At 40.6% G+C, this 13,332-nt stretch overlaps 1 long non-coding RNA gene across 1 annotated transcript in view; it reads right to left on the bottom strand.

The window, feature by feature from the left end:
• The window catches only part of LOC125437449, a 65,726-nt gene extending 53,588 nt beyond the window's left edge, over window positions 1-12,138 (bottom strand). The window contains exon 1 of the long non-coding RNA XR_007245215.1: window positions 11,904-12,138. This is a non-coding gene — a long non-coding RNA (uncharacterized LOC125437449). The remainder of the gene's footprint in view (window positions 1-11,903) is intronic.
• Window positions 12,139-13,332: the final 1,194 nt, after the last annotated feature.

The following is a 13,332-nucleotide window of genomic DNA, read 5'->3' as shown; positions in this document are numbered from 1 at the left end:
GCAATGTTATATCAGATTTTAATCAACCAATGAAGTACAGATAATAATAGATTCTACCACATCTTGGTTGTATTTTAGATGTGAGCCCCCAACCTCCAGCTTCCAATCACTACAGATGAGGACAACTGAGGATGGACAGGAAGCAATCAGGCATCCCTCCATCATGGCTGTATGCAGTTCAGCTAAGACGCTTCTAACAAATATTTTGCATTGAACTTAATAATTTGTATTAAATTTGTACTCCTATGAGATTTCAGGAGCCAATGTTTGGCTGAAATGCTGGAAACAATATGATCAATACCTTAATTTTTGGCAATGGTTAATCATGTAGCTATTATTTCTGTTTTAACTTTGCCTTTTAAATATCTAAGTAAAATAATCACAACTCATTGGAAGTATTCTAATCATTATCAAAACGTTTGCCAAAAAGGAACCATTTTAGAGTCAGCCAGCCATTTGTGTTATCACAGAACATTCAGTATTCTCCACATGTAACTATAAAAATTTATTAATGTTTTATACTGAAAAGTAGCAAGCAGAATTTTCAAACTCCCCAACTTTCTATCACTTATAACCATTTATATTGAACTTCCTCATCAGTCTATGCAGCGGTTCCCAACCTGAAGTATGCATACTCCCAGGGGTATGCACCAGAGTGCTTGAGGGTATGCGAAAAAACTATTTAATTAAAGAAAAAGGTGTATGTGAGCGCCCAGAAAAAGCCAACCCCCTGCCAGGGTTCCCTAAGCTATACCAGGAAACTCCCATCACCCAGCTTTTTTGATCAGCGAAGTGATTAATCAGATGCCGTGGCCAAGAGGAAGTGGCAGGAAATGAGGTGTGGCTTCAGTGGTATGTGTTGAAGGAGTCTACAAGACTAGCAAGCTGGGACAGCACATTGTGGGGGTACCTGATGAAGACCCTGTGTCACAGTCCAGCCAGTGACAGTGAGGGCTCCTTGCAGATATCTGGCAGGCAGACCAGGCACTCCAGGAGGAGCAGCCAACAAAGCTCAGAGACACCTTCAGCATTTGACTTTGAGGCAGTCAGGGCACAACAGCAGCAGAATGCTGTCTTTGGACCTCTCTGTTCAGCAATGGGTGAGCTACATCCATGCTCCTTTGGAATCGGCTGAAATGTGTGCCAAAGGAACACACAGGGAAGTTCAGCCTGTTGTGGTATGAAGAGGCTCGACAACAGTGCCCAGCCCTTGCCGCAGCCCAGGTGCACCTATCAACCATGCCCACATGAAAGACTCCCATGGGGCAGAATGCTGTAGTCAGGCCTCTCAGCTCAGCCCACAGGAACTTTCTTACTCCAATGCTGTGCAGAAGGCCGGGGGGCTGGCAGAATCTCTTTCTCTCTCTCTCCCTCCTCTTTTCTCTCTAGGTTCCAGAGAACTAGCCATAGTATTTTGTGCTGGTCTGTTTAAAGTCTGTTATTGAGTATTCTGGGATGTTTAAGCAATTTCCCAATGGTTTTTAATATTTCTGCTTTCAACATTTCATATTAATTCTCTTGCATAGCAACTATTAATGTAAATGGCAGGATGTCACTGCAAACAGAGAACAAATTTATTTTAAGATTATTTAAAAACCTGTAAGAATACAGGTCTATCTCTTCTCCATACAGGTCTGAGATGGTTCCTCTCTCCCCTTTTTCAACAAAAGCGTCTTTCCCCTTAGGCCACCCATATGGCTCTGAGGGAAATACCTTCCCTCTCCTCAAACTCCTACAAAAGGACAAAATACATAGGGTTTATTTATTTTATTTATTTATTATTGCATTTTTATACCGCCCTCCCCCGTGTATAAACATAAAAAACATGTATAAACAGACAAATATCACAACCCACCAAACAGTTTGAAAGTGATAATGGCAACCACATTTGTGAAATGTTAGCTATCCAGCTACTTCCCATAAAGTTATGCATCTGAGATGCCATCAATTAAAAGAACAAAGGTAGCTTCCAATTATATTGCTTTCTTTAACTTCATACTTAAATTTGTAGATGACGAACACAACAGCATCCCCCATTAGAGCTGCAGCAATGAGGACATTAGTTTTATCTTAAGAACTCCTCCCATATTCTCGGCCATCACTCTACCATCTTTAAAGGAATTGCATGTATAATGCACTGTAACACTGATTGATAGCCGCTGTAATTCCTAAAGGTGTTACTGGCTTTCTACAATCATTTTTATTCTTATTATCTGTATCATCAACATTGATGGCTATAATTCTGAATCTTTCTTCAATAATTTGAACTCCAAATACTGTACCACAGAGCTCTATAATCTTGGTACAGAATCATCTGAATCAAAACACTTCATAATAAATTAGCCCAACATTGCTACTGGGATTCTATTTGCCCTACTTTCCTAATCTTATATATCCATGTCTACCCTTATACTAATTGCCATGATGGAAGACAGCAGGCTCATATATCTAAAAAGCTAAAATTAATGATGAGCAAAGAACAATTCATATTTTTATTCGGTAACTAATAATAAGTAATAACTAACAGTGGACCATCTTTAAAAGTCCACTTTTTATTGAGGCACGTCACAGTGTTAAACAGAATTCTGAACACGACAGAACATAAGGTTAATTTAAGTCTACTTTTAATCACAGAAAAACTTAGCTACAAAAAAGCTAAGAATTCCCAAAGGACCATTTATAAGAATTCAAAAGGCTGAGGATAAATCCTGCAAGGGTCTGGAACCCTGGGAGAGGGGGCAGAAATGCTAGCCTTTGTATGAATACATTCTGGGAAATCTCTCAATTCAACAACCAATCATTTATACAGAACCCTTTTTGCCTCCAATCCCCACCCCCAGCACCTGATCTCTTTTCTATTATTTTACTCAGGAGGATAACTCCCAAAGCATTTGTGTGGAATGCACTTGCATAGTAACATTTTACACTGAGGCTTCTGGGAACAACTACATTTCTTAAGATGAGCCACAGAGAAGAAAAGCACTAGTATTATGAACAACAATGCAGTTTTCCAGAAGAATTAAAATTTTTATAACTCAAATTTAAATAATAATGTTAGCAAAAAAAGTTAATATACCATGTACAAGCCTGGCCCACCCAAGCTTCACACCCCACATTTCACCCACCTAACATGATTAATTTGCAAGACAACAGTCTCAACAACTAGACATAAATAAACAATGTTTACATAACTAGAGCAGAAAATCTTCTGCAAAAAACTGGGCAAGGGAAATTTTCATCCCATATCACTGATCATGAATCCAACCATTCTAAATTGACCCTTCCTGACACACAGACCTGTATTCTACAAATTACTCTCCTCCACTGGAGGGCTGCTTATTCTGCAACTCCATACAGAGGAACCATAGTATTTGATATTAGAATCTCTGAAATCTTACATTTTCAACATAAAGATATAATAAAATTAAATGTTCAGCAAGATGAGAGAAAGAAGCAAGATTTTATTGGCTGAAGAATAGAAGTTCAATCCCCTACAGAGGTTTTTTGTTCCTCACAATTAAAGGCAGAAATGATGCAAAACATTTTTACATCGTTTGTGTTGCTCACACTACACAGCTGTTCTCAGTCCAGAGATGACAGGACTTCCAAGCAGAATTTTTATTTTTAATAGAGTATACACGGTACTGATATCAGGTCACAGAGCAGAACTCTAATTTCTTACTGCATAATCAAGATTTTCAACTCTTTCTTAAACATTCTACCTTCTACTGGGTTACAAATATAATTTGATTTTCCTGGACCAAACAATTCTGGCTACTTACAAACCAACAAATCATACTATCAATCAAATTCTACAAAGAAAGCAATCAGTAGATGCTGCAAATCATTTATGAAAGCCTTTCCCCCTCACTTTCTATAATAACTGTGTATATCAAAAAAAATGTATTTGCATCTTTCCCTTCTTTTTGCCCCTCTCTTAAGTGTACCTCCAAAGCCCAAGCACTACTGACTATTTCAGGATAACTTTCTACAACCTGAAGAGCATAAGAAAAACATGCATTCCATTAATTGAAAAGAACTAAAAGGAAAGGGATTCAGCCACAAATATGATGTAGATTCTTTGCAGTGTTGTCCTCCTAGTCCCCCTAAAAAAAAGCCCAATTTAGAATTTAACATTAAACAACTGTCTAATGCTACTCAGTGAGATTCAAGGCTGATTACGGATTTGAAAGAGATTCCTATTCAACAATTTTCTTCCACCACCATTGAAAACTGATGTTCTTTTTGAGCACTGTTCCTTTATGCAGAATGTTATTCACTCAAGGTTTTCTGATATCCCTAGCTCATCTCACTGTTGCCACTTAAATACCATGCATACAACTTGAATCAAGTTTCTTGTACTCACTGTATGCAAGACAAACACAACTACCCTAATTCCTTCTAATTACTTATGCCCTTTTTGATATGCATGTACCCCCCCCCCAACTTTTGATCCATATAATTTGATCTCTCTGAATAACAATTTCAACTGCAGGAGAGTTAACACCATCAGAATTTTTATTTTTGGAATAATAATAAAATAGCAGCTCGTTACAGTAACAGCAGGTATAACATGCAATATCAGACAGATACTATTATGCAGAAGACTTGTTTACAGTTTGACCTCAGATTTGACTATGGATAAACTTAAATGCCAATTTTGAATATCAGCTATTGAATTGTACAACAGAATTACATCCCAAAATAAGGTCAAAAATCCTTGTTCATTCTCTGGCCTTCAGAAAAGCAGTGATAAGTGATAAGTTCATGCCAATATAATAATTAAAGTAGCCTCATCAGCCATTTAACTTCTATACAAGTTCACTATGAGTTACCCAGGTCTGAGTGAACATTTTATATAATCTCAAATTTATGGGTTTGATAAAAAATTTCCCCTGTCCACAGACTACCTACTACTTGATTATGAATGCTTACTTAAATGAACTACTAATTCGACCCAAAGTCCCTGAGCAGCATCACACTGATAAACTTATTAATGTACTAGCACCTACTCAAACTCTGAATAGCAGTAATTCTTCATCAAGTTGGTGCCCAAAAACTACCATCAGAAAAATACTCTCAGCACTGAGCAACCAGAGAGCCAACATAGTATAGTAGTTGATGTGTTAGACTTTGACTAGGGAGACCTACATTCAAATTCCTTTTCTGCCATGCAACTCACTGGTGACCTTGAGCCACTGTCGCAACCTAACCTACTTCTCACAGGATTGCTGTGAGAATAAAAAGGAGGGGAGGGACCATATACACTATGCTGAGCTCCTTTAGGAATATGCAAATACTAATTATGAAAAACAAATAAACGATACTTTTTCCTTTATCATTCCCTGCCAAAAACTTGAAAGCCTATTCTTCTATGGGTAAGGTTGTGGCCTTTTGGCTCTAACACTACTGAATAGCTATTCAATCACAACTAAAGTGTCAGCTTCTCTTCATTAACCCTTTGTCAGCTAAGTGCCTGATTACAACTAACTATCCAGAGAAGGCATTTCCAGTTGCTTCAAAGGTTAGGACCACGTGTGCCTAAGGACATGAACAGTGTTTGGAATTTTACTAGATGTGTATTTTCAATTATGTTTCACAGGTGTGGCTTATAATAAAATGCACACCTTACCCTCAGGAACTGAAATATGCTTTAACTTGCTAAAGAAAAATATTTTGTTATTAACACAACTTATGTATGGCCCTGCTGAGTTTAGAATAACTCAGGAGTGGACTGTTCTAGCAACCTGCATCCTTTCCAAACCTAATCATATCTGGCACAGAGAGCTGTATCAAATCCATTGAGTCACCAATAAAGCAGCTCTCTCCAAGTTTTCTGCATTTTTTCAAGAAGAAAATACTATTTTCTGATTGTGATAACAGTATTTAAAACATGTTAGCTTAACAATTGTGGGCCCTTTCAGCATGCCCATTTCTTTCTTCAGTAGTACCCAGAGTATATACAATGTCCATGAACAATTAGAGCTTGATATTTTAAAATTTTCATTAATTAGAATTAGAACATTAGAAAACATTACAATTTATGCATACGATATATATGCAGAATTTTGCATATAAGTAAAACTATCAAGAATTGCATGGAAGTTTAGAAAATTAACAGTGTGGCATAAATTTTCAAAAGTCTGAACCTATTATGTCAGATACAAAAGCTAATTCTAGTTCATGAAAGATGAAGCTACATTCACTGTGCTTGTTACTCTACAAATTACTACTAACACCAGAATCTTGGTGTTTGGGCTACAATGGACATCCACTCCTAAAATATGGGCACAAGTGTATTGGTGTATGATCTTCCAATCCAATGCAGCCACTTGCTTATGTCAAATTGCTGCCTTCATACAGGGAAGATTAAAGTTTGTTTCACCATATAATTAAAATCAGAAATGTAGACACTCAAAGTGGCTTTGGGATACAGTAGCAGCCTTTCAAAAGACTGCTTTTTCAAGGTTTTAATAATGAAAATATAACTTTTAACTGGAGAAAGAAGACAATTTGATTGAAGAGACCATATAAAAATCAGGCACACATGTTCTTCTGATGCATTGTATAGGGAGGGTTAAACGTGGACCAAGAAGTTCCAGGTTCAAATCCCCCCTTAGCCTTTGAAGCTCAGCTTAATCAGCCTGCTTGACCCAAATGTCACACTGTGTCCTACTCTCTTAAATGCCAATAGCTAATTTATTCCACATGCTACTGCTGAAACCTTATTATCCTGATGGCGGTTTATGAGCAGGCAAAGCAACCCCCCCCCTTTTTTCCTTTTGCACAGACGTTCTAATGTTACTTCACAGTTACATTTTGAAGCAGCAATTCAAAGATTTCTCAGCCTCCATTTCTACTAACAATCTAAAATGGAAGCCAAAACAACCCCTGAAGTAGGAGCCTTTACCTGAAGGAACAGAAGTATGTAGGCCCCCCCAAAAAAGTCCCCACATTTTTTTGGCCAAATTTGATCTGCAGTAACACACAATCATTACTGCAGCAGTCCATTATTACATACAGCAATTACTCCTAGCACTCTTTTCTATCACCACCAACTTCACAATCCCTCTAAGCCCTAACGTTACATCAGTTATTTGAAATGAAATTGGCAAAGCTGATCCAACTGACCATGCCAGTTTGTATCTCTGCCTGAACCTTAAGATTGCAAGTTCTATGCAAAATTGACAATGTTGATCTAATTAACCATGCTAATTTGCATCTCTACTTCAATGTCACAACACTAGTTCCATACGGCAAAGAGAGAAAAATTAAACTTTTGAAAAAGGAAGGGGGAGAGAAAATGGCTAAAGGAGAGGTTGGGCAACCACACAAGGCATGGATAAGGGCCAGATGTTTGTACAAAATGGAAGCAAAAAAATGACTGGAGCAGGCACCATTACCTAAAGAAACAGAAACATGTAGCCCCCACCCAGAGCCACATTTTCCAGTCAAATTAGATCTGCAGTAACCCACAACAGTTACTGCTGCAGTCTGTTGACATTTCCTAATGCAAAAGCAACTTCCCTTTGCAATTTCACTTGTGCCTTACTGCAGACACAGTACATCTTCACAGGTTACATGCTAATTAAAGATGAAATTGACAAAGCTGACACAATCAACCTGGCTTATTAATGTGACCTAACACTACATTGCTAATTCAATATGACAAAAAAGAAAATCCTATCAAAATCGAGAAGAGGGGGAATGGCTGACAGGGACTACACAGGTGTGAGGATAAAGGCCAGGTGATTGGTGGGGCGCAGGAAAAAAGACCATTTCAACACGATTGAATGTTCAAGGGAAGCTGGCTTAGAAATAGACAAAATCACCATAAAGGTGCTTGGGAAAACAGAGGAAAAATGAAGCAAAAACATCTTTGGAACCAAACACTGGAAAAAATCATGTGGAATTAAAAGGAAAAAAATGGCATTTGACAGGAAGATATACTGTAACTAATTAATGCAGAAAAGGCCGTTGTCAGTCAGTTGTCAGTTTTTTTCTGAAAAAGAAAGGTGGCATATAACTATCTTATTTCTCACTCTAACCTCTCCCACAGATTTGAGAGACAAATGTAATAAGTATATAAGTATATTCTGAGATCCTTGGCAGTTTGTAGCCCCAACCTTGATGGGGGTCTCCCGGGTCTTGGTTTAGTTTCTATGTGAATAACTCCCAGCACACAGTAGTTTGGAGTTTATGGAATACATGGACAGGATCAGGAGGACTTCGCTGATTAAGTCACATACCTGCCTGTTTGTTCCATGCTGTACTGCAGACTATTCTCTTGCACATTACATCGGATGCAATACTTTATAAGAGAGGAGGGTTTGAATATGTAGTGTTTGCAATCAAAAATGCTATTGTCTCATCATTTGTACTTAATTTTTGGCATTTGGTAAAAAGGGTTAACCATCCCCAGTTTGGATGGGCTGAAAGCAAAACATAAAAATCCAAGGCAGTTGGGAGGAGGGAGAACAAAGAGTTGTTTGCGAAGGAAGGCAACAGAAAAAAAGTATCTCTAGGAATAGCAATGGACAAACTAAGAAGACATAAATACCTACAATTACTCCTCAGTGACAGATTAGTTCACAGGCCTCATCACTAATGTCGACTTATGTCCTTTTAAGAAGAATAGAAGAAGAGTTTGGATTTATATCCCCCCTTTACATTCTGTAAGAGTCTCAAAAGGGCTTACAATCTCCTTTCCCTTCCCCCCCACAACAAACACCCTGGGAGGTAGTTGGGGCTGAGAGAGCTCCGAAAAGCTGTTACTAGGCCAAGGTCACCCAGCTGGCCTGCGTGTGAGTGCACAGGCTAATCTGAATTCCCCAGATAAGCCTCCACAGCTCAAGCGTCAGAGCGGGGAATCAAACCCGGTTCCTCCAGATTAGAATGCATCTGCTCTATGCCACTGCTGCTCCAACTTAGTTGGAACTAAGTGTTCAATGTTTCATTTGTTGTTAGTTCACTTGCAGCCGTACTTACAAGAGCCACTATCTAATTAATGTTAATGCTATTTAATAATTAACCATCTAATATACAATATCTTCCAAAACTTGAACAAACCAATCATGCTCATGTGATAAGAACTGTGATGGGTCCAGTTCAAGAACTTGAAAGTTTTGCAAATACTCTTGGCGCCTTTACAAGAACCACTATAAAAGCCATTTATTACATAATACCTTCTAGCTTACAATGTGTCTCAAGCTTCATTAATATGGTAACATTAAACACACACAAATTAATATTTTATTGGACAAACAGAATGAATAAAGAGATCTTGGATACAAAACCAAAATGTACTCCAAGAAATAACTGTCCAAGTTGTTCCATGTCGTAGTGCATCTGATATATCACTTAAATATATTTGAAACCTACAAGGCATGTGAAAAATGTGTCAATTTCTGCTGCTGATAAAACCACCAACCCAAAATATAACAAGATCATCATAGGTAGTATGATCCCAAAAGAGTGTACTACTTGCTATCAAACTTTTGGGGAAAGTGGCCCTCTAAAAATAATTCTAGATTGGCTGTCAGACTAATGCTGACAGATTTTTGCCCACAATTGTTAACCTCCTTAAAACAGTACAGGAGAAATCCTTTCTTTTGAACTCCTTTGCAGAAGTTATTTTGTTCAAATGGAGGGACAATGTCTCTTAGGCCTAAAGAAGAATCTACAGTTAAACCTAGAGCAGTGTTTAAATCCCTACTCAACCAGTTCATTTAGCATTTCAGCTAAACTGGACTCCAAACTCTCAGAACCACTTCCAGTTCAATTAGCTATTCCTCACTCCCAAGCTGGGGTCTGCCTGAAATCAATACGACTTTGATGCAAACCTAACACATTAAAGTTGTACTTTAAGATCTTGGCTTTTTCCTACATTATACTCACTAGGAATAAGGACAACAAACACAAAGTTTTACATAATTAATTTATCTGTAAAGTGTTCAAGTTCATTAAGGGGTGCTCACTTTTGCATTTTAAAAAACATACCAAAGTTTATTGTATAACTATTTCTCCTAACAATGTTTAATTACTTCATTTATAGTTCCCTTTTCTCACTTGGGACTCCAAGAGGATTATACAGAGTGAGTCACTATAATTGACACGGTGAAGTATTCAATACTATATTATAAGGATTGTAGAACCACCCAGAAATCTAAAAGCGGTGAAAGATCATATTATAGAAATCCATGAGAGAACATATTTCCCCAATGAGTGGTTGTTCATAATAATGAGCAAACTGTTCAGGTAAGTTTATTTCATGAACAGCTTTTCCTTCTCCAAGACCAGTTTAACACATCATATTTGATTTAACAGCGCAGTAATACAATCTGAATTTACAAATCTGACTACTGCTCTATCAACAGAGGAAGAAAACTCATGTTTAGCAATATAGTCTGTTCACTTGTTCCCACAACATTCCTTGAGTATTCAGGAATAGACAGACCAATCTTCAAAATGTTGGAATGAATATTTAATATTTCAGACTTGGGAAAATGCTGAGTAAAGTTTCTGAACAAAGTATGGGAGACACTTTCCACAATGGATAAGCTTTAATCAAGTTCTTATGCAAAAGTAATCCGTACAAGATTATAAAAAGAGTGTTTCCCTCCCATTAAGAATAGTAAGTGTTTGGGACAGGGCTAACCAGGTATACAGGAGGAAAAAAGGCAGCTCTCCAATCCATCTTGTATCAGCAACTCGTTTCCTTCTCAGGCCAATCTGGAACTTCTTAAATGCTTGCCAAAAATAATACTGACAACCTTCCCTCCAGATTAAATTTTGTAATGCTGATGGGATTCCCTTTTTGGATCTTCCTCGGGCACAGTTAGTCCTTCTCCAGGTTACCCAAAATTACTCAGACCCAAATTAACAGAACTGTACAGACAGACTCATCTACTTCAGTCCTATCAAACAGTTCCGAATTGCAGGTATCTAAAGGATCAACGTGGACCTTGTGTAACAACATAGAACTTCAGGCACTCAATTTATTTAGGGTTGCCTGCCAAACATCCCCACCACACATATCCCTCCATACCTACCAGTTCCAACTTGGCCAGTATCACCCCACTACCTTGAACTATGGCTACAGAACTACCCCTAATATTCCTTGATCCTATTAGCTCTAACACTTTCCCCTTTCCCAAATATCAGCGTGCCAACCAGACACTAGTATGTTCGGCCACTTCTATCTCGTCCCCTCAAACCCCACTGTACCCTGACCATCTATTTAGTAAGCTCCCTCTATTGACACTATCCTCAACCGGCCTCTCCCCTTTCCACCCCTCATCGCCACGGTGCTGCCCTACTGACGTTTCAGCCAGTCACGAATCCCGCCGCCAATTTCCAGAGTCGCCATCCCAGGCACCCCCCCCCCCCCATTTCCTCGCCGCCCCCAGCGATACACAACCCTGGGGGAAAGCGAGGACGGCAGGGCTGTGTCCCTTTCGCTCAGCGCCGCCGACCGGCCAGGAATGAGCGGAGGAAGGCGCGCTGGAGCGAAGGCAGGCCCCGTGTGGGGGCGGGCACACAGCGGCGGGCTCCGGGCCCAGAGGAGGCACTGGCGGGGCCGGGGAGAAGAGGCCGCCCCGTGGGGCCGCCGCCCTTCCATTGTCACCCCGGTCCCGCAGGGAGGGGAAGGAAGGGCAGGGCCGGGAAAAGGGCCGCCACCCGGTAGGAGCCGCCTCCTCGGGCGAGGAGCGTCCGCCCGCCACTCCGCTCGCTCTCTCGCTCGCTCGCTCCCTCCCTTCAGCTCTGGCTCCCGCCCGCTGGCCCGGCCCGAGTGTGTGAGCGAGCGAGTGAACGAGCGGGGCCCGCTGCCCCCGCCCCTCGTGCCTCCATCTTGGATCTCATCCTCAGCGCCCCCCTCCTTCCGCCCGCTCTGACTCGCTTACCTCCGCTGGGCCAGCGCCCCCGGGAATCCTGCGGTGCCGCGGGAGAAGGGTCCAGGCGGGCCGGGGCCAAACCGGGCCGGAACGAGCAGGCGGCGGTGCCGGGGGCCGCACCTCAGTGGAGCCGCAATCCTAAACCGCCATCTGGCGGCATTTCCTACCCGCCAATGGCGCAGCCGCCGCCGCCGCCAGCCAGACTCCGCGCGCCTCCTGCCGGCCGCGTCCGCACACTGCGTGAGCGAGCCCCGCCCGTCGGCAAAGGCGCCCAAAACAGCTTTCGCGCGAAAATGTGTGCGCAAGCGCGCTTCTGTTCTGGCCCCGTGCACTCACCGTACACCTTTGATATGCGCGCGCAGCAACTCGACCTCCAGGCGGAAGTGGTCTACGTGACACTTCCGTTCGTGTAAGAGGTTGCGTAGGTGTTTCCGTCGCCATGTTTCTGCGCACTCTTGGGGAAGGTGACGCACGTCTTTAGTTTTTCCCTTATTTCATTGCGCGCGAGCCTTTTTGTGACCCTAGAGCTCAACAGCAGGGGGCGCTAAAAGGTTGATGGCGGTATAATGTATGGTTTACTTTGTTAGCTTTGTGCAATTTGCTTAATACGTGTGGAGATAAGAAAGCCCAGATTTTCAAATGGTCTTTACAAATGTGCAAACTCATCAAATGTTCAAACACAAAGGAGTAAATCAGCCTTTTTAGCGGAACCTGATCAAGTGCGTTATTTTATCTTTATATGTACACTGAAGATGAAGGCCCTCTTTTAAAAAAACGTATTAGAAATACGTTTTTATACAACTGTTAAATAGTTCATCAGTTCCCATAATTTTAAAAAACCGTGGGTTTATGGAGGAAAATAGAAAACGCGTTCGAATGGCTAAGCTAATGAAACACAAAAATTGGAGTGTCAGTTACAGTCAGAAGACTGGGAATAATTGAAGAACTCTGCAGATTTCCTGCTTTGATCTATCAAACCAAGCATTCTGTTTTGAATAAGAGTACCTGTATCTAATTAATGAAAGAGTATTCTCAGCCTACTGTATGCTTCTGTAACCTCAGCTTGTGGGTTCTGTGGGGCAGTACTTGGAATGAGTTGCAACAACAATTTTTAAACAACAAAATGGTTTACTTTTCTTTACAATTAACACTTTTAAAACATCAACATTTAATGTTACAATTCAAGGTCCTGTTCAGGTTGCATTTCAAGTCCTTCTATTTACAGTCTACTGATATTGCCAAGTCCAAATTCTTCTTTGCAAGTTGGCTGGCTCCTGAAGACTCCAAGGGCTTGATGAACAGGTTGCAACATGCTGAAGGTCTCCAGGAGAACTCTCACCCATAACAACCACAAAAGAAAACCCTGAAACAATAAACTCCAACATTTACAACATAGCAAAAACAACAACTACCTTCCCAGTAGTTCCCAACAATATTG

The sequence above is a fragment of the Sphaerodactylus townsendi genome, linkage group LG08 (genome assembly GCF_021028975.2).
Source record: "Sphaerodactylus townsendi isolate TG3544 linkage group LG08, MPM_Stown_v2.3, whole genome shotgun sequence".
Taxonomy (NCBI): Eukaryota; Metazoa; Chordata; class Lepidosauria; order Squamata; family Sphaerodactylidae; genus Sphaerodactylus; species Sphaerodactylus townsendi.
This window is presented reverse-complemented; position numbering and strand designations above follow the sequence as displayed.